This window comes from Arachis ipaensis, chromosome B07 (assembly GCF_000816755.2).
Source record: "Arachis ipaensis cultivar K30076 chromosome B07, Araip1.1, whole genome shotgun sequence".
NCBI classification, from domain to species: domain Eukaryota; kingdom Viridiplantae; phylum Streptophyta; class Magnoliopsida; order Fabales; family Fabaceae; genus Arachis; species Arachis ipaensis.
In genome coordinates this window covers 27309843-27315995 of record NC_029791.2, presented here as the reverse complement: position 1 = coordinate 27315995, position 6153 = coordinate 27309843, and the positions used below count along the sequence as shown (strand labels likewise).

General features: G+C 37.8%; 1 long non-coding RNA gene across 1 annotated transcript; it reads left to right on the top strand.

Annotated features, from left to right (window-relative positions):
* On the top strand, positions 678 to 3841 carry LOC110264538. Its single transcript, XR_002350717.1, has 4 exons — positions 678 to 1490; positions 1580 to 1979; positions 2103 to 3073; positions 3166 to 3841. It is a non-coding gene; the product is annotated as an uncharacterized LOC110264538 (long non-coding RNA).

The window sequence follows — 6153 nt, the reverse complement described above, 5'->3', positions numbered from 1 at the left end:
CTCGCCAGACTGTTGCCAATCAGAACACTAGCCACTGCTGCCAAGCCGCAGCCGACGCCGCCTACCTCTACGCCAACGTCCAAGTAGGCCCACGTTCGCGTACAAGTTGTCCTTCGCGCAGCCCACCAACGCGCTAACGGTGCAGGCCCCCCGCAACACACCGCGTCCACCGTCACAGCCTCTTCATCTGCAACAGATCCGTCCAAATATAGGGGACATTCGCAGCTGCCGTTTCATACGTGCATCACCCCTCGCATCCACATAAATGGAATCTAATTTAGTTGAACCGGTTTATCATGTCCCATCTTCGTTCACTGATGACAATTCCACGTATTCGATTGACAACCTTCTCAATCCTTGCGATGTGGAGGGTGAACAATCTAACAAGGTAAGTAATGAAGGTTGATGCATTGGTAACGGATGTTTATTTTCAATATAAATGAGATGGTCATTCTTAGTGCAAGCGGAGTATTTTCTTTTATTTCAACCGTTTAAGTAGATTCAAGATATTAATTCTTGATGCATCCAAATTTGTTATGGTAGTAAATTGATAGTATAAATATATGTATGAAGACTTTAGATGTGTTAATGAATAATATCATATATTTTTTACGTCAATTAAAACTAATTAGAGTTTTAATTTCTAAATTTTTTAATGATGAGGATGCATTGCACAATTAGACTTATTTGGATATATTGTTACTTAGACTTATTACCAGTTTGTGAATGGGTGGATTATAGAAATTGAGAGACATAAGAATTACTATGTAAGTTGTTACAAAGTTAAATTTTTTTTATCTAACACCCGGTATTCTTTTTTCAATTAGGAAAATATGTTGATTTTTTTGGAACATGTAGGAGTCATAAAAGGCAAAATTTTTAGGATGATGGTTTATTGTTGGAGTCTTTAATACAACTGGAGGTTTTTTATTTTGTATTTGGTTTGACTTCTTTTGGTTGATGAGTGGAGGTATTTTTAGTTGATATTTATTTCATGGTACGATATCTAACTAGTTTGTTTGTTTTGGTTTGTGCGTGTATGTTCGATTGTAGGCCATGAAAGTTGCGTACGTCACTGAGTTTGGAAGTGATGAGACGGATCTTGGTGATGAGATTTGGACTCTAGTTTATTGTTGTTTTCTCGTGAACCGCATGTTTGAATCGACCATTAATCCTCGTGTTCATCTAATGATGTTTGTTTTGAACTGATACGCAGTTACCAGATCACAGTTGCCTTGGTGAAGACGAAATACCAAGAGTTGGGATGCGGTTTGAGCATTTGAAATTGGCTCAGGAATTTTATGCGGATGTTAAGGAGATGTTGAATTATTTCATGCGAATGAAGAAGATAAATCTGAACTTCTTTTATGCAATGAATGTGGACGATGATTATAAGTTTAGGAGTGCAGTTTGGGTGGATGCAAGGTGTAGGACATCTTATGAATATTATGAGACGTGGTGTCGTTTGATACCACATACAACACGAACCGGTAATATTTATTTATGTTGATGTTGTTTACTTTTTTTTGTTATTTTTTGTAATAGTTGGATGTTCTTATATGTGGTTTTGTTCGTTTAGGCATAATTGCCGTTCGCCTATTTCGTCAGTATGAACCACCATGATAAGTCTACTTTGCTAGGCTGTGATCTGCTAGGGAATGAAGAGATTCCAAGTTTTGAGTGGGTTTTCACGCAATGGATGAAGTGCATGGGTACTGCACTGTAGGACATCATCACAGACCAGTGCAGGTCCATGTTTGGTGCAATTAGGAAGGTCGTACCCCAAACACGCCGTCAATGGTGCATCTAGCATATATTGAAAAAGTTACCGCATAAGTTTGGAGGTTATGCTCGGTTCAGAGAGTTGAATGTTGAGCTGAACCACATTGTGTGGAACTCTCAGTCGGTTGAGGCTTTCGAGGATGGTTGGACTGAATTCATAAATGAGTTCAACCTACATCACAATACATGGCTATCAGGTTCGTTGCTTTAAATTTATATGATGCATCGTAATTGCTTAGGGTTTGTGATGTTCTTGTATTCTTTTCTTAAAATATGTTCTTTATACGAGTTTCTATTTTTGGATGGTTTGTTTTGTGTAGACCTATTTGAAGACCGACGTATGTGGGTGCCGATCTTTTTCAAGGGTGAATTTTGGGTTGCTATGATGAGTACGCAAAGGAGTGAGAGTATGAACGCATTCTGTGGTGGATTCTTACATAGCAAGACTAGCTTGGTTCAGTTCGTCCACGAGTTCGACAATGTGCTTGGAAACAAGGAGCAGAAGGAACTGGAGGATGATGCTGCAGACTTGAGAAGAATAATCCCATGTGCAACTGGCTCAGCTATTGAGAGACAATTTCAATAAGAGTATACCAACGACGTGTTTAGGAATGTCCAAACAGAGTTTCGCAAAAAGGGTGATTGCAATATCTATGCAATTTATGAATAAGGTGACTCGGTCTGGGTAAAAGTGGAAGAGAAAAAATTAGCCAGATGAGAATACCCGGTATGTTACGTACCACGTCCATTTTGACCGGTCGACTCACAAGGTTCGATGTGAGTGCAACTTGTTCGAGAGTTCAGATATATTGTGTTGCCACTATCTTGTAGTGTTTTCCTCTTACAAAGTGAATAGAGTTCCTTCTTGCTATGTTCTCACTCGTTGGAGCAAGAACATAAAGCGCAAGCATACCTACATTAAGAGTAGCCACGACGTGAGACGTTAGACGTTCGGATGAGAGCCATAACTTATTCAGAGGGTTGTGTGCACACTTCTACAACGTTGCACAGGAATTTGTGAATTGTGATGATGAAGCAGCCATGTTGCATACTGCTCTGGATGATGCAAGGGCCAAGCTCGTTGATTACAGTGCCAAGTTGCGGAACAAGACTGTCGCTAATGTCCCTAATAGCATGGCCACACAGAGTTCCTTCGTGGTGGGGGACAGAGGACATACAAGGCCCATCAAAGGTCACCACAAAGGGTCGTCCAAAAAGTAAAAGGCTCGGATCTGAGTTGGAGAAGTCGATCAAGAAATCCATGAGGAGGAAGCGGAAGAAATCAGGCCTGGTAGGTATCTTAATCAATTTAAAGATGCACTTTTAGTACAAAGTTAAATATATAGATAGTGACTTATTTTAGACTGTATTTGTTTCTTTTAGGATAATCGTGTAGAATCTTCTGGAACATAGAGTTGGATGCTTCCGATGGGCAGATTGTTCCGCAAGGATTTAGTTGTTTCATGTCCCTGTTAAACTCGTTTGGCAATACCTAGTCTGTGTTGGATATGGAATCTGCTATATTATATTAGAGGTCCTTTTTATTAGGTGTTCTGACTCAATATGTATGTTGATGGTCATTTTGTATTCTGAGTTTTTGACGGTTAGATGTGTATGAAACTGGTATTCTGTTTGTTGTCTTCTTGCTATATGCACATGGTCGGTGTGTTTCTGTTTTTATGTGGTTTGACTGGATTTAGGCTAATGTTTTATGAATTCATGTTTTGTTAGAGTTATTAGATGCATACATAAGTGATTAGGCTAGAATATTTTGTCAACATACATTGAGTATATGGGGTATATTATTAGAAGCATATTAAAATGTTGCTAAATCCTACTTAATCATGTCATTTTGAGTTCACCAGGTATACGGATGGTTAGTATTATACTCATGTGGCTGGCTTGATTACGTAGTTTCTAGTAACATATGTCAGATGTTCATTTCAATTGGTATGCAGATGGTTATTTTGTTTCTTAATTAGATGGTTATTCTTGTTGACTTGTTTTACTCGTACACAGTTAACAATGGCTGGAGATGGCTGGATATTTAACTCAGTAGGTGTGCAGATGATTATCCTAATGTTACCTTGATAGTTGTTTGATTGCTTTTGGTTTAACTAGTTACCATCTATGATACCCTAAATGTTCATTTCACTAGGTATGCGGATGGTTATTTGTAATACTCTTGATGTAGTGTGTATAAGTTTTTACAAGTAATATATGCTGGATGTTCGATTCAATAGGTATGCAGATGTTTATTTCCATTAGTATCCAAATGGTTATTGTATTACTCGTGCGAGTAATGTTTTAAATTAGTTACAACTAAGTTATATTGGATGTTCGATTTACTGGTTGTGTGGATGGCTATTTTAATTTCTTACCTTGATAGTTGTTGGCTTGGTGTCGGCTTAACTAGTTTCCATTTTGGAAAATAGTAGATGCTTGAGTCAGTATGTCTGCGGATGAATACTCTTATCTTTAAATGGGTGATTTTTTTCTATTAGCTTTTACGCATTGCTAAAATCATGTAACAGAATCAGAGAAGTTCGAAAACTAACAAACCATATAAATGTTACTCGCTAGGAAACTTTGCCCTGTGTCTTTAATAAAACTCCCTCTCAAAAACAAATAAACAGTGTCAAAAAGGTATTTGTGGTATTAGAATTAAGTACATCTATTTCTTTTTCCCTTTCATGGTCTTTCTCACAAGTAATCATTTGACCTGTTGCATTAATGTTCTTGTGCTTGGTGCTGTGAATGGCGATCTAACCTCATTTTACTTGTTTCTTGGATGGTTGCGGCATACAGGTTCAGCCTTTTCTTCTAACAAAGTTCGCACCTGATCAATTGAGGCATTTTGTGCGCCTATGACAATGTCCACCATTAGCTCCAATCTCATTGACCTAAGCATATCTTTGTATGGTGTTTTCATATTGAGCGTGATGTTAGAAGTGTCACGATAACATGTATCGCAAATAACAAATTAAAACCAGAAGGACCGGTAAACTTACATCATCCCATTAATTCATGTTGCAATCTTCAGTCTATGTTTCTATGAATTTAATGTCATAGATGCCACAATCTCAACTACATAAATAAGTAAGATTGGTGCTATCAGGATGATACACATGTTACAGCAAATGCGATATGGATACAATGTTAGGTGTGTTTTTCGGGTCAACTTACCCGTTTGGTTGCTTGGGCACTTTGGCATATGCACAACTTGGGCCATTTGTACTACGCTGGTATGTGGAGATGGCCACTTTAGCCATGTCTTCAATTAGTCGCCCCTGTAAAATAGCCAGAGTTCTATTGTGTTAATATGTTATTGGTTTATATATTAGCAACGTTCACGGGGTATAGGGAATGTCTTATCTTACCGCATATGCATCGAGTTTACTCCGTCGATCATCGGGTGCCTCAGCATGCAGACTATCGATTACCAACACCCTTTTCCTAGCTACCTCAAATGCATACAGCCACCAATGGCTTTGCGAACACATCGAATAAACCACTTCAACAAAAATTCACAAAGTACAACACATTCAACGCATTAGCGTATTGTATTACATGCAACTTACCACCAGGGGGTATTGATGAGTGAGAATTTATCGTTGATCTAGAATTGATCAAAATAGGAATCACTTCGTTAATAGTATAGTCCAAATCAACAATAAACTCTCACAATCAAAGTTTAAATCCTAAAGATGTCACAATTCAAAACAAATATATTAACCGAGAGTATTTAAACTCCCGGGTCGTCTTTCCTAGGAGTTGCAATGAAATGTCATATCATTAGCGATGAGGGATTTTAGGGTTGGAAATGCTAGAAAGAGCAAGTAATGTAAATGGTAAGAAAGTAAATGATCATGCAAGGAATTAAAAGTCAAAGCAATAAAAGTCAAAGCAATTAAAGCAAGAAAAGGGAAATTAAATGATAAAAAGGACTCTTGGCAAGAAGTGGGTAATTAAGGATTCCTATCCTAGTTGTGGACCACAAACATGGTAATTGTGTGTGAATTAATCCCAATTAGTCAACCCTACATCGAGGATAAGTCAAAAGGGCATAATTGATTCCAATCCCTAAGTCCCAGTCAACACTAGTGGATCACTTAGAGTCAAGGAAAACCAAACCAATTAAAAATTCTCACACAATGCGGAATGGACATCCACAACTCAATTTCACCTAATCATCCAATTTTCCAACCAAGAATGGGAAAAACTAAGCAAAAACCCAACCAAAAATTTTGTCAAACACTTGGTGGATATGAAAAAAAAGCATGGTAAAATAACTAGAAATAATAAATGCTACAACTACCAAGCAAGGAAAGTAAATATAGCAACTCAATTAAACAATAAAAGGGCATGAAA